Source organism: Colias philodice, chromosome 21 (assembly GCF_061535455.1).
Source record: "Colias philodice isolate Cphi_HAF_F1 chromosome 21, ilColPhil1 Martin Lab GWU primary, whole genome shotgun sequence".
NCBI lineage: Eukaryota > Metazoa > Arthropoda > Insecta > Lepidoptera > Pieridae > Colias > Colias philodice.
In genome coordinates this window covers 9,860,471-9,885,021 of record NC_143106.1, presented here as the reverse complement: position 1 = coordinate 9,885,021, position 24,551 = coordinate 9,860,471, and the positions used below count along the sequence as shown (strand labels likewise).

General features: G+C 31.9%; 1 protein-coding gene across 3 annotated transcripts in view; it reads right to left on the bottom strand.

Moving 5' to 3' along the window:
- LOC149479140 (uncharacterized protein CG3556) overlaps positions 1-24,551 on the bottom strand; it is a 78,655-nt gene that overhangs the window by 40,256 nt on the left and 13,848 nt on the right. The window contains exon 2 of one of the 3 annotated variants that reach the window (XM_089708849.1): positions 14,293-14,328. The exons of 1 other annotated variant lie outside the window; for it this stretch is intronic. The gene's annotated coding sequence lies outside the window, so the exon portion shown is untranslated. The remainder of the gene's footprint in view (positions 1-14,292; positions 14,329-24,551) is intronic. One more of the 3 variants, XM_089708850.1, reaches the window with a different exon arrangement.

The following is a 24,551-nucleotide window of genomic DNA, read 5'->3' as shown; positions in this document are numbered from 1 at the left end:
AGAGTCGTCTTAAATCTTAATTACTTTAAACCCTCGAAATTCCCGCGCAAATTGCTTTGGCCAGTACCATGATGTCTTAAAACAGTATTAAATCCAGTGTGGAAAAATCCTATTAATATTATAAATGTGAAAGTTTGTATGGATGTATGGATGTATGGATGTTTGTTACTCTTTCACGTAAAAACTACTGAACCGATTACAATGAAATTTAGCACACATATAGAGGGTAACTTGGATTAACACATAGGATAGGTTTTATCCCGGAAATCCCACGGGAACGGGAACTATGCGGGTTTATCTTTGAAAATGCGGGCGAAGCCGCGGGCGGAAAGCTAGTAAATAAATATTTCAGGACAATTTTCACACACGGCACGATCTGATGCCATACTAAGCTTTCGCTTGTGTTATGGAAACCAGATGGCTGATAAACATACATATATAATTTTAAATATAGATAATTAACACCCAGACACAGAGTCCACATCTATGTTCTGCACACAAATATTTGCCTCGGGTGGGAATCGAACCTACGACCTCTGGCTTGGAAGGCAGGGACACTCCACTCCACATTGCTCCACTCCTATTGGTCTTAGCGTGCTGATCATAGAAATCTAAATAACAAGGCAATAGAAGTGGTAAGCGCGCGTGACATTGTCGCCACTCAGGTGGTTACCATGCCACATGACCATGACCATTCTTATTATCACGTTTAACACAAATTTCAACCTTATTTCTATGAGTTTATGTTCAAAGTTATATCTATTGAAAATTGACAACCTCTGTTGTAGAAAAGCCGAATTTTTGCGTATTGGAGCAAAAAGAAACAAAACGTCTCATATGCTTAGGGATGTTATTCTAAAATAAACCGTAAATTCGTACGTTAGGATACATATTAAAAAGCTTAATTTAATATTTAAGTTAGTTTTCACTAAAATCAAGCTGTCCAATAAAAGGCATAGTTTACTTGTGTGTACTGTTTAGCTATCGGTTTAAATGTGTTGATTTTGGCGACAGCGGTTTTCATACGAATTATGACATTATAGCACTTCTATGTGTCTTGTTATTTAGATTTCTATGGTGATGATATTTAGCCTGTAGCCTTTCTCGATAAATGTGCTATGTAACTCCGAAATAATTTTTCAAATCGGACCAGTAGTTCCTGAGTCCTGAGATTGGCGCGTTCAAACAAACAAACTCTTCAGCTTTATAATATTAGTATAGATTATGTAATGAGGCATTTTACTTTCGTTGTAACTATGTAATAATCTGTTGTTTTACTTAGTAACTAGCTAGGTTGTGTTGTTTCAGCCTTAATATTTAATGTCATAAAACGTTTATTCCACAGAAGATTACATTTTTCAGGCTTTGTTGTTTTAGCCGATGTTAAAATTATAACAGATAAGAGATAATTTAGAAGTAGAAAGCCTTAGTAAGGGAAATTATTTGTACTTATGAATTTTTTGCTACACAGGTCAAACATTTTAAAAATAAAAAATTAACTTATTCTTTATCATATTTCGACAAAATAACATAATATATTGTAGAATATTAATTCTGCTCATAATAATAATTCATAATACTATAATAACTGAATTACAATTTAATCTATATCACCCACAGACGCAGACATTTGCTATATCCGTTGCCAAGTGGTCAAGCATTTTAATATAAAAGCATAGAAAGAATTTTCATAAAAATATAAAGAGCATAAGACAGCATCTCATTTTAAAAGTGATTTTAATTAAAAACTATTTCGGAGCGAACTCTGTAGTATTTTCCAAGTTTTACCTAAAAATTTATATCACTACGGTATTTCTGCTCTAGTTCTTTGTAACTTTCTAGAATTAAATTGGATATTTATTTTGCAAAGCCTTTGAGGTTTGCGAAACAAATATTACGTTTGTTTTATAACTTTGTACAAATATCTTTCAACTATTTTATATGAAAATACGTTTCTTGTTTCTTATTAGTTTTTGTTGTTATATTTTGAGATTGGATTGTTTATAACATACAAACGATTTTGTTCAATTTGTTTCGTTGCCTTAATAAAAATCTCATATTTGATATTTTAATAGTATTCTGTTGAGAAGTTTTACAGAATATTCTGTTTATTAATTTAATATAAGAAACAGCAAATTACGTTCTAAGAAATATGAAATACTAGCTTCCGCCCGCGGCTTCGCCCGCGTGGTGTTTTGATAAAAGGTAGCCTATGTTCTTTCTCAGGGTCTAAAGATGGTCTGTGGCAATTTCAATCAAAAATCGGTTGAGAGGTTTAAGCGGGAAAGGGTAACAAACAGACAGACAGAGTTACTTTCCTATTTATAATATTAATAATTAATAAGTAGGGATTTTACATACATCATGTACGTAATAATAAAATCGCTGTTCTTAAGTTGCTAGTCATTTAGTTTTGTAAGGAATGAAAAATAAAAAGACCTTCTTTTATATTACAGAATTGAAATAGAGTCAAGAAAAATAATTATTAAATTGAAGCAATAAGGAATAAATACCATTTTTACTTGAAAAAGTAAATATCCAGATTTATGTGGTTAAATATAAATAAAAATGTTAAATATTTAGTTTGTAAGTTACAATAAAGCCTCGACTAAGTTACAATTATGAAAATCAAAGAAAATCTATAGACTTCAAAAGATATACAAATCAAGCATTAATCTAGAAAATTCTAGATCTTTCTATATTCTTTTGTTTCTCGTATAATCGGAGGCAATCGGCTTACACAATACGTGTATCAATCAGCAAGTTGTGTTGCATGGAAATTGCAATCTATCGATATGGGTAATGGTTTTGGTATCTGAATATACATATATAACCACAGACTAATAATAATATACTACGTATACAAGTATAACTATACTAATGCCACAGATAATATAATACTTATGTTATTAAGCTGAAGTGTTTCTTGCTTGTTTGGTTTCAGAACGTATCGTTGAGATTAGCTGAAGAGATAATAATGATTCGGATTGTAAAGTTATATTTCGTAAAAATGTCGATTTAAAGACGAAGGTCTATATTTTGTATTTTTGTTAACATAATATTGTTACTGAATTCTATGTACGCTTTGGTATTATTACTGTTAGTACAAAGAATGATTCTGTATCAATAAATAAATAAATGTGGTATAATAAATATTGTATAACATCTCACTATGATTGTCGATTATTAGGAGCGGAGCAGTATTGAAAAATGTAGCTAAAATTATTCCTTTTTAGAGTTGACGCAGCAGCTGGGTGAATCGCGAAGTATCTATTATGTACATCTGTGATTGTAGAAATTTCTATTAGACGCTTTTGATGGCTACACCAGGGTAGATGTTTTTGTAAAATTGTCATTTTTTTATTACTTATCCAAGCGGATAAATCCAATCCATACAATCCATTCAGCCGTGTAAATAACACGATTTTATTTTATACTAGCGGTCCGCCTCGGCTTCGCCCGTGGTACATATTTCGCAATAAAAGGTAGCCTATATTCTTTCTCAGGGTCTAAAGATTGTCTGTGCCAAATTTCATCAAAATCAGTCCGGTAGTTTATGCGTGAAAACCATACATACATAATTACAAACCTTTCCTCTTTATAATATTAGTATAGACTAGTATAGATTATACCTATGGAGTTGAAAATCAACTGTATTGAGATTAAACTAAATAACAATCACGATGGACATTCCGTCCCCTTCACACCTTATTTACCAAAAAACAACTTACCATTTATCACTCATGACTCGATATTAAAAATAAATCACAACAGGGTCGTCTTAAATTCATACCGTTTAGTCGAAGAGTGCTCAAATTTGCGCAGTCAGCAATTTATTCGATCCAACGTCAAGAACAGATGTTTCCTATCCTTTACATAACTGTATTGGTTGTTTATTTGGAGCTTTTTTAGTAATATTGTAAAGGACTGATTGGTTGTTTGTTTGTTATTGTTACATATAAAAAACCGACTGATTTAGAATATTCTTCTAGCAAGAATGAAAATACGTTTATTACGGACATATATATACTCATAAAAAAGATACAATATAAATATATTCAGAGATATAATATACTTACAAAAATGTTTATCCCGGTTCAATCCAAGTGAAGCCGGGACAAGTTGTTTTACGTTATTTCTATGAATTCTTAAATAATAGTTTAAATGCATAGAAAAATTGGTAAAATGATAATATCTTACGAATGAACATAAATGCAAACTAAATAATTTATATTCTGTCTATAATTAGAAAAGCATTATAATAATAAATAGAATTTTCGTACAAGAACATCAGAAATTTCCATAATCCATAATTTAGTAGCACAATGCTACGAACGTAGGCGTATTGCTACGAGATTAAGATGTGCTACGATATATTTAATGTCGTGAGACGGAGTTAGCATTTTAATAGAATTGATTAATTATGCTATATGAATATAATATCTCATGAAAATTCATACAAATTCAGTTAAGAAAACTGTACAGTAACTTGAATGAAAAACTCTCTCGTCTCTGCGCTCCTAGTACCTCAAACTTTTCTGTTGAATTTATTAAAGAATTATAAAACTTACAGGATCTTTTCATACAGAAAATTTGTGTTGAAATAAAATCCTGATTGATTTATAAGGTATTATGTAAAGTTAATATTTAATTTATTAATATTATATTAACCGCTCATATGCTTTGCGCAACCACAGTTGCAAAAATAAAATACGCTAAATGGCTTGCAAAAAAAATAAAGGTAGCCTACTTTGCTAGTGCTCTGGAACGTGCGCCGCGCGTTCGACGCACCGCTATTAAAACTTAATTTCTGACTTCCGCGAGAGGAGTACTTCAAATATATTGACTGTAATCGATTGCTATTGTAATAATACTATACAAAACTGTGTTATTTTTACAATATATGATTACCGTATACCTTAAAAAGTTATGAAATCGTCTAAAGTCTACTAACTTTTAAAGTCGTCTTTATTACATATTTATTACAACGGTCACTAAAATATTACTTTATAACAATAAAACACATGTTAGAGAATAATCTGGTAAGTAAACACGAGTAGAAATCAATAAAATACAACAATTACGGCATATTTTAACACTTCCTTGTAAGACACGTAAGATACAAACTAAGATATTCCCAAAATTCTGTTTGAAAGGTTGGTAGTACTGGGGAGAAATAGACGAATCAATTAGTTGTCTTTGGTTTAAATACGTAAAAATTAGACTCTGAGAGTATGAAATAGAGTTTATAATCAATTGAAATAAGAAAGTCGCTTTGCAACCACAGTTGCGCGAAACAAGATTCTCGATCGTGTTTTTGCAACTGTGGTTGCGCGTAGCTAAGTAAGGGGTCATTTTTTTTTTCTCAAGCATATGAGCGGTTAAGTTATTCTTGTTTTATTTTACGCTTCAATTGTTACTAGCGAAGCAGTGATATGTATTTTAGGGCGGCCGTACACTGCTCGAGCCGTCGGTTGTTGACCGCTCGAGCCGTCGCTACCAACCGCTCGAGCGGTTGATTTTTTGACTAGTCAAGTCATTGATTTTCAGGGGGGGAGGGAGCCGTCGACGGCTCTAGCGCAGTCAACGGCTCGAGCAGTCAGTGTATGCCTCACGACCGCTCGCTAGCCGTCAACGGCACGGTGGAATTTCGTCATGCAGTTGACGGTTTGAAGCGGTCGCGACGGCTCAAGCCGTCACGTGTACGGCGGTGAATGAATGCCTATAGTTCACCGCGCGGTCGCGGCTTCAAGCGGTCGGTCTCAACCGCTTGAAGCAGTCCGTGTACGGCCGACACACATAGCATCCATCATCTTGAATAAATATATCTATTAAAAAACCCGCATACCGCATACACATAGATAGGGACAGACGGACAGACAGCTCAATCTGTTTAATTGAAGTAAAACTTCTTTAGGCGCGACTAGGGAGTAACTCAGATTTTTTTTCTGACGGAAGTAACGCTTACTATAGTCTGTGTAGTTTCCGCCATTTAAAAATAATAATTCTGATTGGTTGTAAGTATATGTCATATACTACACGCTTCTTGACTTATACGCCAGCTAGTGGCAAATATCATAATCAATTAGGATTATTTATTTTCAAATTTTCAAACGGATCAATTGTGAATAGCAAAGTGAATGAAAAATTCAACAGTTTTAAAAACATTATTTTAAATTGCAAAATTTTTTGAAAATCTCTAAATATACTTGTTTATTTATTACTTTTAAAATAAGTAAATCTTATATATAAAAATGAATCGCAAAATGTGTTGGTAAGCGCATAACTCGAGAACGGCTGAACCGATTTCGATAATTCTTTTTTTATTATATTCCTTGAAGTACGAGGATGGTTCTTATGTAGAGAAAACGTAAATATGTACCACGGTCGAAGCCGGGGCGGACCGCTAGTTAAAAATAAAAATAAACATGTTGCGGATTATAATCTATCTATTTTAATTAATATTGCTGAAGACAAAGTAGTATCCATAGCAACAGATATGTATATAGGTTGTCATTCAGTTGAACAAGAAGCATATGTACGCCAACAATTTCATAAAATGTCAGTTATTGATACAGGAGGATCGCCTTATGAAATCATATTAGTTCTTAACAAATTGTTAAGAACTAATATGAAACGGTTGTGTTGGAAAGTTAGTGTATATTGAACGTGATGACAGTGATAACATCATACGCTTATGGCTTGAGTTTCCTGGTAAGATAGGAGAGAAAATTAGGAAAAAAGCTGCCCATCATATTCAAACTCTAAACACTAGTAGAACAGCAGTCCCAATTTTACGAAGATCGTCATCTGTACCAATGAATAGAAATAAGACAATATTTGCAAAGAGAAATCACTTTCCATTAGTATCTGCTTGTGCGCTTACAATACATAAGTCTCAAGGTGGTACTTTTGATCAAATCGTTTATGAATACAATAAAAGTCACAGTCAGCAGTTATATGTAGCATTATCACGAGTAACTGATATAAATGGATTGTTCATTGTCTCAAACACCGATGACAACAAATTTTATCATGGAAGAAAGCGTCCAGGGGGAATAGTTGATTTACAGTGTGAATTTGAAAGACTTTCAAATTCTCGCCTAATAACACAACAGGAAGAATTATATAACCTTGTAAATGAGAGTAACATTACACTATTTTCCTTCAACTGCCAAAGTTTACGTGCTCATGTTTCTGATCTGAATGATAAAGTATTAAAAAGGTCCACATTGCTGTTATTTTCCGAAACTTGGATGAAAAATGACGAACAAATTCTTATTGAAATTTTTTATTGCGTTACCCAATACAAACGACCCAACTCAACTGCTGGTGGAGTAGCTTTAAATCATTCATCTACAGATACACTGAACAATGTAACACCAATTCAAAATATTTCACCAACTATATTATCACAAATTTCCGATGAGGTTTCACAAATTGGTGACATCGCCTTGGTTCGATGTGTTAATACGAATGACCAACCTGTGATTATCGTTGTTATTTATATTTCTACAAATACTAGCCTGACAAATATCATAAAATTTATTCATCAGCAATTTAGTCCAGTCTGTGGGGAAATGTAAAAGCCTCTGCTCTACAAAAGGTGGCGTAGAAAATGTTTTGAAACAATATTGTTTAGGTATGAAAAGTTAATAAAAATCCAAGTTTTCGACCTTGACGGACCCAGGCGCTAGCCGCCATCTTGAATTAAAGGTGCTAAAATTAGGTATATTTTGAATAACTTCTCAATTGTTTACTAAATCACAAAAGTGTCTATGAGGGGTTCAAAGAAGACAAAATTACCTACATTTTTTTGTTACATGATTATTCTGTAAGTCTTAAAGGTAAAAAGTTACAAGCGACGGAAATAATAATATTTACAGAAATCATATAATTTTAATTTTGTTTAAAAATTGTGCAGCAATCTTTTTTTATTCTTTTTGATGGCCCGAGCTCGTTAATGGTGGCTTCTTCATTATCGTCGCTGAAATTTTCTGTTTCATTGTCTGTATTTTTAGTTTCCAACCATGAAATTTCGTCGATTAAATTTACTTTTTATTGATAACTTTACGAATCGTTCATATCGGATATCTTCTAAGGATTCCTTATCCATGTCCCCTCCGTAAAAAGTTACTAGAAAGCGTGCTCCAGCGTCTTCGATTTCTTCTGGTCATGATGACGAAATTTCATGGTTGGAAACTAAAAATACAGACAATGAAACAGAAAATTTCAGCGACGATAATGAAGAAGCCACCATTAACCAGCCCGGGCCATCAAAGAGAATTAAAAAAATGATAGCTGTACAATTTTTAAACAAAATTAAAATTATATGATTTCTGTAAATATTATTATTTCCGTCGCTTGTAACTTTTTACCTTTAAGACTTACAGAATAATCATGTATGAAAAAATGTAGGTAATTTTGTCTTCTTTGAACCCCTCATAGACACTTTTGTGATTTAGTAAACAATTGAGAAGTTATTTAAAATATACCTAATTTTAGCACCTTTAATTCAAGATGGCGGCTAGCGCCTGGGTCCGTCAAGGTCGAAAACTTGGATTTTGATTAACCTTTCATACCTAAACAATATCGTTTCAAAACATTTTCTACGCCACCTTTTGTAGAGCATAAATACCTACAGACTGGATTAATTACTTCACTTCACAATTGAAGGTTCTCGACTTTTAAATAGTAATTATCATGAATTACCGATGATTCTAACTGGAGATTTTAATGTTAATTTTCGCTCTCAGGAATCTCAGCCGTTAATTGATTTTTTAGAAGAAAAATTTGATTTATCTATGAATACTTCTCGACTTCATTCAACAACGCGTTTCGGTACAACGATAGATGCTGTATTTTCAAGAAAAGTAGCAAATTTAGAGAGTAAAATTTATGTTTCACATTATAGTTACCACAAACCTATAATTTCGTACGTAAGAAATTATGATGACATTCAATTACCTGTTTCGAATGAATAATATTAATATAACATTTAAATAATCTTTGTAAAGCACATGAATAATAAATATAATTAAATTATAATATAATATTTATTTATTTAAGTTAATATTTAATCATTTCAGTGATATATGTCGTCAACGCCAAAGAAGTTTTACTTCAATCGCGCGTAAAGGTTACACGCACACACTTTTTTTTTTGAAGTGGAACTTCTTTAGGCACGTTGAGAGTAAAAAATAAAAATTCAAGCTCGCGTCATGGCAATACCGTCACGTCATGCTATAAGACGACGATTTTTCCATCTTTGAATATTGCCAAAGAAGTTTCACTTCTGACACGCGTGCACACACGCTCTTTTTATTAAACTGTAAAATACTCTTAATCCGTATAAAAGGTTTTAGATGTATAAAACACAAAATAAATTTCGATAAAATGTTACGACCGTAGAGCTGTAGGCGTAATTTTGTACGAGTATTTGTGCGAAAAATGAATTTTTTTCACATGATATATTTGCGTCTAAAATGTATTGAGGCTGAATTAATTGAAGATTAATTACAGTGATTAGCGAATTTTTACGTTGAGCCACATTCTTAAATATAGATAATCATAATTTTTACACAGCCAATTTTTCGAGTGTCATGTTTACAATAAGCAAACCCATGATAATAAATGTGAATTTAGTCGAGTATCGTAAGTTCTTCTTGACTTTATTGTTGTGTTCGTGTGTGTTGGAATACCTAGATGGTTTCTTTTTTCTTCCAATGATGGGAAGACCAAAGTTTTAAGACTGGTTTCCCGTTGGTGTTAATGAAAGCGTCTACCTTTCAAAAATATAAAAATCCAAATAAAACTACGGAATCATGTTAGATATTGATAGATTTGAAACGTGTTCTTGAACAAAAAGCTATGCATCTACTCGTAGTATGTAATATTATGTATGTCTATCGATTTGCGTCGTGTGGGTGGCCCTTATACAGAACAGAAAATAAAAAAAAGCTTAACATTGGTACCCCATACTTTTTGCTTCGCTCGAGTTAATCCCGATATACCCTTGGGCTCCCCTGCTATAATATATACAATACATATATCAAATACAATTGTATAATAAAAATGTTTATATTTATAACGTTTAAAACAAAGTCGCTGTCTGTCTGTCCATATATGTATGCTTAAATCTTTAAAACTACGCAAGGGATTTTGATGCAGTTTCTTTTAATAGGTAGAGTGATTGTCGCCAGTGAGTTTAGTATACAATTTATTAGGATTTAGACAAAGCGAGCAAAGCCGCGGGTGGAAGGCTAGTTTTTTCAATATTTATAACATCCAAACATGTCAATCAAATTAAGATAAATGAACGAACATGTTATAGAATACTAATCAACTAATGTTCCACAAACAACTTCAAACAAACATTTTAGCAAATGTTTGCAAATAATAGTTATTAATTGCTAATTTAATTGATTTGTAGCCAAGTATATTTTCATATGGAAATTGTATATTCAACTGTGTATAAGTAGGTATAGTTATAGGTAGAATTATAAAGCTGAAGAGTCTTTTTGTTTCCTTGTTTGAACGCACTAAATTTAAAATTATTTTTACAGTTAGATAGTCCATTTATCGAGGAAGGCATCACAGATATATATAAAATACTATACTCATCACGCTAAGACCAATAAGAGCGGAACAATGCGGGTAAAACCTTGGGGCACAGCTAGTAGTATTATAGTATCTGTGGTGGTATCTATAATAAGTATGTAATTCTTAATAATTAAAATTAATTTTCAAATCAAAGTGTTTGTAACGAAATACCTCCTTCGCTTGACCGATTTTTATTAATTTTTTGTGTGAGTTCGAAGGGTCGCTGGCCCAGCACGCTGAGTCAGCTCGTCATAATTATAATTAGACATCGGATTATATGCACTAACAAAATGCTAAAATATGCATGCAAATATGCACTAAAAAAGGCCGAAATATGCACTAAAAACGACTGATATGCCTAAAATATGCACATTACACAAATCAAAAAAGATTCATTATTTTTATATATTTAAATTATAGATTGTACAAAAACAGTGAAATTTTCTTGTAATTAAGTATAGTTTTTTTGCCAATATACAATTAAGCATTTTTACCAAATTTTCGAGCGCAAATTTGTGACATTTGTCACCCGCAATCCTAGTGTTGCCACCTTAGACCATTTCGAGCTAAACTAAGCCCTTTTTTGGTATTCAACCCGTGTTTTAAGTTTTTAGCCCCAAAAGGGTAATCTAGCCCTATTTTGATTGGTTCAAAATTTACTTAAAATGGAGCCCATTTTACCATGCTAAAATATGGCTAAAATAGGGTTTGTTTACTCGCTGAGCGTTCTGATTGGCTAATAAAGGTTAGTCGACCAGTAAAAAATTCCCGCTACTTAACGAAATATGCACGATTGGGGAAAAAGGCTAAAATATGCACTAACGCCGTAATTAGAGCGATTTATGCATTTGCATATGCAAATATGCAAATGCATATAATCCGATGTCTAATTATAATTCTTTAAAATAATTAATTCATAGTTTCATTTTAAATAATAAAACACATAAATTACCTTCCTTTATGTATTTTAAAAATATTGAACTAAGTCTCATATAAAATATAATATTAATAATAAAAAAGAAATTGCCGGCTGAATTTATATTATAAAACTATTTTCAGTACCATAGAGAAAAATTATTCTTTTTACCATAGATAACAACGGGTCACCATGAAATTTGACTTTGATTGCAAAGCATTAAATTTCGTAGTTTAGGTCGTAATTAGACGGAAAAAAAATATATGGCATGAAAAACTTTGCTTTTGTGCTTAGAAGACTGATTGAAGGAAATTTTTAAAAATCTCGGATTTTAATTTTTTTATTGAAAATAAAACTATTGAAATAAAAATGTTTATTATTTTTATTAAGTTTTAAAATAACTTAAAAGTGCACACTTTTACTTTTTCTTTTATGTTCATAGCTACTTTCTCTCTATAAACCCCAAATATAGTCGCCCATCATGTTTTCATTGTATTGGCCTTGATAGCGTTGTTCAAAATTCATGATGTCCTGATGGAAACGTTCTCTTTGCTCTTCGGAATAGGCTCCCATATTGTTTTTAAATTTATCCAAATGAGCATGCAGCATATGTACTTTTAATGACATCCTGCAGCCCATGGCCTTAAAATTTGTAATTGGAATTTGCCTTTCCTTCCAAACACCTTTTACAATATCTACAAGCAACATGTGGAGCCCATGGCTTATCTTGATTCCGTACAGGACAGTCAAAATATGCTTCATAGGCTTCACAGAGAACGTGAGATGTCTTTAGTTCATATTTCACGTCTCGAACTTTAATAAATTGACCACATATAAAACAAAATGCATCAGCATCGTATTTGCACTTTCGTGACGACATTTTAAGTTATTCTGGGCTTGTAAATAATACCTGATGGTTGTTTACCACTCGGGTGCCATCTAGCGGCACAGTGTAAACGTTAATATCCCACTCTCACCGCGCGGTCTTTTTAAAAAATTAAAATTTATGAAAAAATTGAAAAATTAGTATTATTATTATAACTATCACAAAAGCAAACTTTATACCGAAAAAAGGTATTTTCTTTTCGTTTTTGTGCATAACTAACTGGAAAATAATAGTATAAACTTTAGGACAAAGAACGAAAATTTTTTTGTCGAGTCGTGATAATAAATCCTTGGCCGCCATCTTGATGCATCTAGCTCGTACGTAATTTTCTTAGCTGACAACATTATTCAAATACCTGAGCTTTATGTGTTTTTATATTTTCCTGTTTTAATGTAATGGTTCTTTTTATTTATGAATGCACTAGCTTACCGCCCGCGGCTTCGCCCGCTTTGTCTAAAACCTAATAAATTATATACTAAAACCTTCCTCTTGAATCACTCTATTAAAAAAAACCGCATCAAAATCCGTTGCGTAGTTTTAAAGATTTAAGCATACAAAGGGACATAGGGACAGAGAAGACTTTGAGACTTTGTTTTATACCTACTATGTAGTGATTCCACGCTAAACTATTAGGGAATAATATTTTAAGTCTTTAATATCTTATATATAAAATTCTCGTGTCACAATGTTAGTCTGCATACTCCTCCGAAACGGGTGGACCGATTCTCATGAAATTTTCTGTGCATATCGGGTAGGTCTGAGAATCGGCCAACATCTATTTTTCATATGTACCACGGGCGAAGCCGGGGCGGACCGCTAGTCTTATATATAAAATTCTCGTGTCACAATGTTAGTCTGCATACTCCTCCGAAACGGGTGGACCGATTCTCATGAAATTTTCTGTGCATATCGGGTAAGTCTGAGAATCGGCCAACATCTATTTTTCATATGAACCACGGGCGAAGCCGGGGCGGACCGCTAGTCCTACTATAATATTATAAATGCGTGTTTGTGAGGATATGTATGTGTGTGCTTGTTACTCTTTTACGCAAATACTACTGAACCGATTACAACGAAATTTAGCACACATATAGAAGGTAACTTGGATTAACACATGGGATAGGTTTTATCCCGGAAATCCCACAGGAACGGGAACTATGCGGGTTTTTCTTTGAAAATGCGGGTGAAGCCGCGGGCGGAAAGCTAGTAATAATAATATAATTATTTGATGACCCAAAAAATAAATAATGACAAAATACATTAATTAAATTGTATTTTAATCGTATGACCAACTTCTGTATCTCCTGGGGTTTCTAATTACTAATTAATAGAATTCAAAAGCGCTTCAGAAATAGGTTTAGTCTACACAATTGTTTGAAATTGAATTCCATTATAGTATTTATCATTTAATATAATATTTTACGTTTCTAGAATGTTCTAATATCTAATAACAAGTTTCGTATTATAATAGACTAGCTGTGCTCCGCGGTTTCACCCGCATTGCTCCGCTCCTGTTGGTGTTAGCGTGACGATACATAGCCTATAGCCTTCCTAGAAAAATGGGTTATCTAACACCGAATAATTTTTCAAATCGGACCAGTACTTCCTGAGATTAGCGCGTTAAAATAAACAAACTCTTCAGTTTTATAATATTAGTATAGATTCAAAGATAACAGCGAGTAATGTAACTGTAAAATTACTAAAAAGTAAACTTACAAAACTTTTAATAACCTCAAAAAACTGCGTATCTAATCCTGTTGCTAAATATTCTACCATTCTTTAATATTCCAAAAACTGCTGAGTTTCAAAAGCTTGTAGAGTAAAATTAATATTAAAGAATTTAGCCTTTGTTCGTAAAAGAGGGTGCAAGCATAGATAACGTACTTACCGACCCTTGCTCGACAGCTGAATATCAAGACAGGATCTGAAAGAAATATGGCCGTTAGAACATATTTTTATATTAAGCTTCACGTTCTAGAACGTTCTTTATGTGTACAGAGTATGTGTGTGCTAGTAGTATATGAAATAAAGTGAGCGTGTTTAGCAAAAGCTGTAAAATTTTATAAGTATTTTGAGTTTAACAATTCCTTTGGGTTATCTTCTTATCTTATATATAAAATTCTCGTGTCACAATGTTAGTCTGCATAATCCTCCGAAACGGGTGGACCGATTCTCATGAAATTTTCTGTGCCTATCGGGTACGTCTGAGAATCGGCCAACATCTATTTTTCATATGTACCACGGGTGAAGCCGGGGCGGACCGCTAGTTTATATAATTATGTAAGTTATAAGTTTATTATTAGGTATAAGTTTATTATGATATTTATTTTGTAAAATTAAATTGTAAAACTGACATTATTTAAACGAGCAACTATGGAGTTTATTGCCGGTTCTTTTCCGTAGATACTGCTTTCCGAATCAGTGGTAAATGTTAAAAATATGTAATGACGTTTTAAAAGTGCTTCTAGAAGAAGTCTAATTGAATAAATAAATGTTTGAGTTTGGATATATGTATTCCATTTAGTTTATTATTTCACTTGTTTTAGTTAATGATCTTTATATTTTAACGTTATTTGTAACCAATATTATAATCTTATATATAAAAATGAATCGCAAAATGTATTGGTAAGCGCATAACTCGAGAACGGCTGAACCGATTTCGATAATTCTTTTTTTATTATATTCCTTGAAGTACGAGGATGGTTCTTATGTAGAGAAAACGTAAATATGTACCACGGGCGAAGTTGGGGCGGACCGCTAGTATCATATAAAAGCTTAACCAAGAAATAAATAGAAAAACATCATTACCTTTAAAATATAAAAGATACATTATATACACATGTTAATGTTTGTTCTATTTTATTGACATTTTATTAAAACACTAGAGTATATTCAAGTATTTTGTTAGAATAACGTGTGCTTCCATATTTTGTTTGCCGATAATATCGCTGCCCTAGTTCAACAGTAAGATATTTTGAACAAAGTATGTTTTGAGTTATTCATACTTTTATGATTTTAGTGTCATTAATTCCCTCGTTGTTAATTGAAATGTGGTTGATTTTTTAAAACTATAGTTTGGTTTAATGTGTTACGGAGTTATTTATATTTCAATATTAATAAAATAATTTGAATATTAGTTTTAAGGCTTTTAATAGTAAGATAACCTTATATTGAACTCAGACTAAATAAAACATGTTTTGTATTTTTAATGTTGTCTCTAAAATGGTTTATTAAAAATTAAGTTTATATTGTAACTCATAGAGTTATTGTTTTTTGTTTTGTTTAAGAAATACTAAAGATTTATCCAACCAAGCTTCCAAATTTATGGAAAATCCACTGAGATCGACACAATTTTAAGATATCTCAGTATTACAGTACATCGATATTTGAGAATGTAAGTTGTCCGACTAAATCCGCGGAAATGTTTGGTAACGGGATAGGAAAATTAATTAAAAACTGAGAAATAGTTTGCTTGTAATGTATTATTTATTATACCTAGTATCTTAATTGCACAAATCAGTCTCATATTATAAGTTAAAATCTTATTATTATTTTTGCACAAGTCAGTTTAACTATTACTAGCTTACCGCCCGCGGCTTCGCCCGCTTTGTCTAAAACCTAATAAATTATATACTAAAACCTTCCTCTTGAATCACTCTATCTATTAAAAAAAACCGCATCAAAATCCGTTGCGTAGTTTTAACTTTTAAAGATTTAAGCATACAAAGGGAGATAGGGACAGAGAAAGCGACTTTGTGAAGCGAAGATTTTGTAGCCAAATTTGTATGGATCTTCTTTTTTTAACCGCCTTCAAAAAAAAGGACGAGGTTATCAATTCGGCCGGTATATTTTTACTTGGATACATTTGATGTCACCCCATACAATTTTTTTACCATTTTCGTCTAAGTTGAAATTTTTCACCATTTTAGACAGTTTTTTCCAGTCATAAATCTGTTGGTAACCTATTTCATTGACTGTATAAGGTTTACCAGTTTTTTTGGCTGATTTTAATTTTTTTTGGCAGTTAGATGTCTCAACATAGAAATGTTTTTATAATTCCATATAAGGACATTTGAAGATGTCTCTGTGTAGAAATAAAAGAAAAGTAAAAATCTTCCTGAATTTGTAAGATATCTTAAGATGTCAGATTCTTGAACTAAAGGTCGTTAAAAATATGCCAGTGAGACATTTAAATTTGGGCACTTTGGTTGCGTTTTACAAATATCTGAGTTTTGAACCAGACAGAAGAGCGAATTTTTCACATGAAACAAAACTTATCTCAATTTTGTTTTTTTTTAAGATATCTTACTGTTGAACTAGGACAGCGATATAACATATTGCTGGAGGTTCGGATAATCGGATCGCGAGTGTCCACGCATAATTTTCAGTTTATGTACCATGTATGTTTAAAGAAAAATAATATACATAGGTACGTACTAAATGTATATTTTCATGTACTTTGTAACGTATGATAAAATAAATAGATTGGTTACGATATTAATTTCATAATTAGATACCATTTTTTTCAATTGTTGGCTGTCGGTAAAATAAGACAAAGGTTTTTTACAGAGTAGGTATATGTTTTACACGTAAGTAGTATATCATATCTAAGTAATTATATACCTCACCATTTGTTATTTCTGTAAACAAAACTGCTCATTTAAGAAAACATAATTTACACAATTTTATCGAATTTATATTCAATTCATAAAAGCCAATTAATATTTTTTGGTTGAAAAACTTATTTTCATTGAAAGAAGTTTCAACTGCGAAACAAGTTAAGTACTTTATAGGCCCTTTTGATCAATTATTGGAAGTAAATAAAATCGAACTTTTGTGTTTACAAATTATGAACGTAAATAGGTAAGAGGATAATTATGGAAATTAGAAAATGCCAAATTGTTAAAAAAATATGTTATTTCATCAAATATATCTTACACTAGCTGCGTTTCGCGGTTTCACCCGCGGTTCCGCTCCTGTTGGTCTTAGCGTAATGATAATAATTAATATCATAATAGCCTTCTTCGATAAATGGGCTATCTAACACCGAAAGAATTTTTCAAATCGGACCAGTAGTTCCTGAGATTAGCACGTTCAAACAAACAAACAAACTCTTCAGCTTTATAATATTAAACTGTATAGATTTTGTTGTAGCACTAGGTTTTGAAATTTGAGTTGAATTTGACAAATCTAATAACATATAAAAACCAAGAAATGATTTATAAATATAAACTTACACATTCAAGAAACATAACTCTCTTTTGCTTCAGTCAGTAATAAATCACACTATTGTTTATTTTAACAATTAATTAAACAGTGCTTCTAAAAACCTTACTAAAAACATACTTAATTGCATGAAAACAATTTGAATTAAGAACAGTAAAATGCAGACATCTATTTCAAATTCGAAATTTGAAATGCCCGTTCCCGGGTTTCTAAAGTAAAAAAAAAAACAATACAGAGTAAAAAGTTTTTAATAACATTTCTCATTATTTTTTTTATTTTTTTTAAAGCTATGCCTTTGGTCATATAATTATTAGCCCATTAATTTTTATGGAAGATATTCAATCGTCTCTGGCGCCATTTTTTTGCATTTGCCGAATTTGTGGGGTCTAATTAGGTACTATTAATTATCGATTATGACAATTCAAAGTTTAGTTAAATAAATATATGTTTAATAATTCTCCAATCAAATACCAACATATAGACGACTGGGCAAAACTGTCAAAATGATGTATGGCAGTAAACATCCACATTTGATGACGTAGGCCTATGAATATTGATGACGTCACAGACGCCGTGACGTCAGCAAATACGAGTTTTATATTCACTATTTACTCGGCAGTTAATAATCGATTTGTGTTATGAAGCTTCAATGATCAGTTGCTTTTTTTTGTAAAATATGTGATTGTTTTTGTGTGTACTACATCCCATAATATACATATACAATGCTGAAGTGTATGTAATAAAATCAAAAGCAAAAGTATGTATTAAAATTAAAAAAATATATATTATATGTTATATTTTTATTTTGTTCTATTAAACATTATTATTAACGTGTTTTAAATTAATATAATCTATCAATCAATGATGATAAACAATAACATTCCCGCTAGCCCAATTATTTATTTTATTATTTTTTTTTACAATTTTATTCTTCTTTACAAGTGAAACTAGCGTAATCATAATCAAATTCGAAATTTATTTACACTAAAAAAGCGGCAACACCTAAATTGAACGTTAGAATAAATAAAACGGAATAAAATCCGCGCAATAACGAGTAAGAGCAATTTAGTGAAACCCAAATTTTTAGCTGATATAACAGTGAAAGCACTTTATATTCACAGTGAATCGTGTTTTGAACACTACAATACTACAATATAGAGAAGCTTTAAAAGACCTAACCAATGTAGGTAAAATTCTTTTTTTCTTATTTCTATAGACGACGCGTGAGGAAAAATTTATGTACATCTTTCTACGTGTTTCGGCACTACAAAAAGTAAAATTGGTAAGTTGTGATAAAATATCAAAAACTTTACTACTTACTTATGTATTTTGTTATGTTATTTATGTAAATGTTGAGCAATTATTTCCCGAGTTGCTTCACTACATAGTATAAAATAAAGTAGCTATCTGTCGCTGTCCCTATGTATGCTTAAATCTTTAAAACTACGCAACGGATTTTGATTCAGTTTTTTTTATAGATAGAGTGGTTCTCGAGGAAGGTTTTATTGTATAATTTAATAGGTTTTAGACAAAGCGGGCGAAGCCGCGGGTAAAAAGCTAGTTTAATATAAACCAGAAAAATAAGCTACCATATCATTAATTATTGTTACAATTCATAAATTTACGGATTAAATGTCTTTCGGAATATAATATAACACTATATAATGACAATCATGTTAAAACGTAATAGATCTTACAATAATATTACATGAAAACAGACCGAACAAGCGAAAGACACGCTTCGTGTAAACTTTAGAACATTGAAATTCTAGAAAAATCGCAAACTGCAAATATAACCCGGCAAAATTGGAATGCTAGTTCAATTTTCTACATCCTATAACCGCCAGGTGCTATTGAACCTTGCATCCTTATGAAGTTATGAGTAAAATGAAGAAAGTGCCTTGTATAGTGATTGATGATGACGTAGGCGATATTATTACAGCTATATTATGGAGCATAGCAATCTGTCAACTGATTTACTTTTCGGCGTAAATTGATGGTTTGGAGGGAAAATACGATATCTATTTTTTGTGTGTTACTAGCTGACAACATTGACCTCAAAATAAATATTTGTTCCTATTTTTGTAACATTTGTAACTTCCTTGAAGCTCTATAGATATAATATTAGGTATATCATGGTCTTGCTCGATGTGTTCTTTAAATGTACTTATACAAGAATAATTTTCAACTTATACATTTTTTTTGTGTTACAACATCAGCTGATTTATGAAATATAATTTAAAATATTATTTAGTTTTTCAGCGATATTATAAAATAATATATATTTATGCATCTAAAAATATTTTCAAAAGTGGCTCCATAAATAATTACTTACCGCACTATTTTTAATTCCTTCCGAATCTGCAAGATCCGAAATCTTTTCAAAAGAATGAACACTGCAAGTTGATAGCTTAAGCCGCTTTTAAAAGTACAATAATAGCTGGTGCAATATTGCATTTTCCTCAGAGATATTTATGTATAATCGGATCATGTTACTTTGAGTCTTTGATAAAACTTAATCAGTCTGTACCATACTTGCCAATGTTATTAATGCATGTATGTTCGGTTTCATGGCGAAAATGGATAGATAGATTTTAATGAAGTACAGAGATATAGGTATTGTATGAAGTTACTTCCGAAAATTTATATTAAAATTATTAACCCTGTAGAATAATTGAGAGTATCATGTCTAAAAAGCTCGTCTATTTCCAATATAATGATGGTGTAGGACCTTTTAAATGGTTAGTGACATTATTTAACAATATAACAAACAGACTCGGTTATTTTCGTGCGTAAAAAATGATTTTCTTTGTTCCCTTTGTCATACTGTTACAGCAGATGCTAATTTCAGCAGTATTGACCCATGATGAGACAGAAATATAGCCTATATTAGCACCTAAAGATATGCCTTTCACCTGGGAATAGAATTTAAAAAATCGGTCGATTAGTTTTCGTGTTGTCGCTTACCAAACTAATATCAATCTTCAATCAAATCTTTACTCTATATTACAATTTAAAGAAAGAAAAAATCTCTCCTCTTAACAATAGAAGCTTAAAGGATAATAATATATTAAAACCCTACAAGTGTTCTCCATAGAGGTGGGATAGAGGCGAATGCACCGACGATTTATCTATTAACGCGTCGGATACAAGTTGACGTAATGCTTGACTCAAGTGTACCGACAGCAAACAAATTGAGATTAAATTAAATTTAATTCATGGAGATTATTTTTTTACCGTGTATCATCTAGGTTGAGATACATTTGTACGTACTTTATATATTATTTTGCTTAAATCAAACACACACACTCAGAAAAAAAAGGAGGAACAAAAAAATACGTGTAGGTATGTGTGCAAACAAACAAAATAATTTAGATACTAAATGAGTTTAACAATCATGCCATCCACTATCAACTAGGAGTGCATTTTAAGTTTGTCTTGTATTGCTCTTGTCTTCTATGATTGTTGATTGTTGTTTTGATTCGAGTAAAGAGTTTGGTTAAATTTGTGTTTCAATTTATATACACTCGTGAGCAAAAAAATCGACTCAGGCGACACACCTTCAGTCGCAAGTCACTGGCAAAAAAACTGAACGCGAAAATATTTTTTTTTTTAGTAATATCTTGAAGCTGATAGTATTAGCTTCAAAATGATATAAAATATTGTAACGTTTCTTGCTTACACAAACCAACAATATGTTGTGATCGGTAACCACCCTTTTTAAGCTTGTTTACAGTAGTGCTAATTAAGGGTTACTGACCCATATAAAAGGTTATCTACCTGACCCACCCTTATCACAAACAAGAATTCTACCTGAAAATGGACACAACAAGTGATAAAGCTGCTCAAGCGGTCACCCTATTGCGACAAGGCCAGAGTCAGCGTCAGGTGGCACGTGCGCTAAACATGAGCCAGTCTGCTGTTTCTAGAGTTTACCGTCGTTAGTCGTTACCAAGAGACTGGTAACTTTGATCGAAGATGCGGTTCCAGCTGTGTAGAATCGCAGTACATTCTTATTACATATGAAACTAATATTTAAACCAGCCTCTCGCGTGTAATTTCTATTAGTAGTTATTCGATAGATAAGTCGTCTAAAGAAAAATTGAATATTTTATTAACTGAAGAATAAAGTCTATTAAGCTTATTGACCAAGGGCGTCGGTTAATATCCGACTAATATCCGACTAAATATCAGATTGATTGATTGATTGATTGATTGATTGATTGATTGATTGATATCATCATCATCATCATCATCGTCATGGTCATCATATTGACTGGTTCAGAGTATCAAGGACATGGGGATAAAACAAAAGAAATAAGGTTGGATATTGTATGTATGTATACATATACAGGGTGTCCGACTGTTGGTATACTTAGCTCAAAGGAGGTTATAGTTTTGCATACGCTGAGTACTTAAAACATATTTATAAAATTCCAGACGCATTTTTTTTTTTCAAATAGATGAATTCTTAAAACTCTATGTATACACCCATAACAAGCCTTAGTATACCAATAGTGGGACACCCTGTATAATAGCTCTGTCTGTAATAGAACACAGTCTATCTCTATCGCAACACTCTAAATACCAGTTAGCAGAAATAAAAACCCTTAATACCACTTAAGCATAACCTTGTCATCAAAATGCGCTTTCACTGTCACAAATAACCTGCTTAATTGCACCTGTAAAAGACAATGAGCAACTTGCAACTAACAACATAACATACAAATATATGTATTCAGAAGCACTCTAAAACCTGGCATAATCCAAAGATAATTAAACTTAAACTAATTTCAACGAACAAAACTTGTACAAACGTACAAGTTTTCCCCAGGCACTAATTTGCTGACTGTACACGTCTGTAAATATCGTATATATGCATGTCTCAAGCTGCTAACAATGGGAAACGGTCGATATGAGTACGGCGCGAAAAAATTAATTCATTTTGAACGAATGGTGGATCTTTTGTTGGCGATTTATGTAGAAATAGATGTTATCTTTCAGGATTTCTTATGTAGATATAGATGTGATGTCTGTACAAATAAAGTAGAGTTTGGTTGAAGATAACTTAGGAACTGCAAAAAATCTTAATGTGTTGGATAGCTATAATATCATCACGCTAGGGAAAATGTGGTTTTTCAGAGCTAACGAATTTATGTGGGTTATGAGTGTTATGACTGAGCTGAGTTTGAGTATGTACATAGACAAATATACCCAAGGTATGTATATTGTAACTCAATTGCACAAACACGTCTTCACCTATTAGGTATAATTTTTATACATAGGTAATGTTTATATCTTCACTACATAGTATAAAACATTCGCTTTCCACCGTCTGTGTCTCAATTATCAATTATCTACGCAAAAGAGTTTAATGTTTTTTTGTATAGATATAAGTTTTAGACAAAGTGAGTGAAGCCGTGGGCGGAAAGCTAGTATGTATATAAAAAATGTGTGCGTGTACTAGTGTACTCACGTAAGAAGTGAAACTTCTTTATGACCTTATTTTTCAAAAAATAATTTACTATATGCAACTTTACAGAAAAATGTACATCGAATCACGCGTGGTAGGGATAAGAAAAAGATGGCGCGTAACGGAAAAATGTCACGCGAAACGAAAAAATGTTACACTAGATATTTTTCCAAACCCGATAAAAAAGTTTCACTTCAATAATCGAGAAATATCGTAATACAGGTAGGCTACATTGAGTCAGGTACCATTTTAATGAAAACGAAACAATTAAGTACTCAAATTAGACAAGAATAGCGTCTACACTCCACAAAAGTTAGTGATCATACAAAGAACAAGTTAATACATACTAAAATTAAGCAGTAATGAGCTTACTAAATTTACAATTTAAATTTTTCCCACGCGTATTCACAGTTATACCTGTCTACTTCTGGTTCGTTATTAATGTATTTTCTGAGAAATTTTGTTGTATAATACTTTTACTTCAGAGAAATAAAAATTACATAAATCATCATTTACAAACATGCTCAAATAGCGTTTAACAATCTGTTCCAACCATAGACAATTACAAAGTGAAGAATAAAAACATAAATAATTGTTAATTGTTTATGAGCTACATTTCATCATAAACTTTTCGTTTCATTTATTGATTTATTGGCATAAAATCGAAACCATTTTTGTTTTATTTAATCGTAGTATACATGCAAAAAAACTGACGGATTTAAAAGGCCATTTATTCATTGAAACATCAGAGTGAGCAGAGTATAAAAAGTCTTCAGCTAAGAACCTATTCTGGTAGGCAACAACCATAACCTATGTTATGGTTTATGGGCGACGCAACCTGCTTACCACCAGGCAGTGCGTCCGCTCGTTTGTCTCCCCATAAAAAAAAAAAAAAAGAACAGTTTTTTCGAAAGGGTCGTGTTAAGCAGCCTTGGGCTCTCGCAAGTTTGTACGAACATTCATCATTATTAAAAATTGAGACTTATATATTGGCAAAAAGGTTGCTTTTGGAGGAAATAGGTTATACTTTTAGCGGTAATCCGATAAGGGACTAAAAGAACGTGAAAGTTTTCTGTAGATAATATAATAAAATCATTTCTACAGATATACATGAAATATAGCATACAAAAGTCAAAAGCATGTACAAAAGAGTGACCCTCAGAAGATCTTATCGTTTATGTGCAATTTCTTCCAGACTACCATAGCATGGACAATTTCCAAATGCAAATAGCAAAAATATAATTTGGAAAATCCAAAAGTGCACGCCTCATAATTTTTTTTTAATAAATATTTATTAATTATTATTTTTGTCTATTTAATAACAATTAAACCACATCGAATCAGACCCTGAAAAATGAAAGGGTTCTATTCCTGAGCATACTCAAGCGTAAGAGAAAAAAAAAACTCGATTAGTAAAGTATTTCGGTCGCTATCGTGTTAACAAGAAA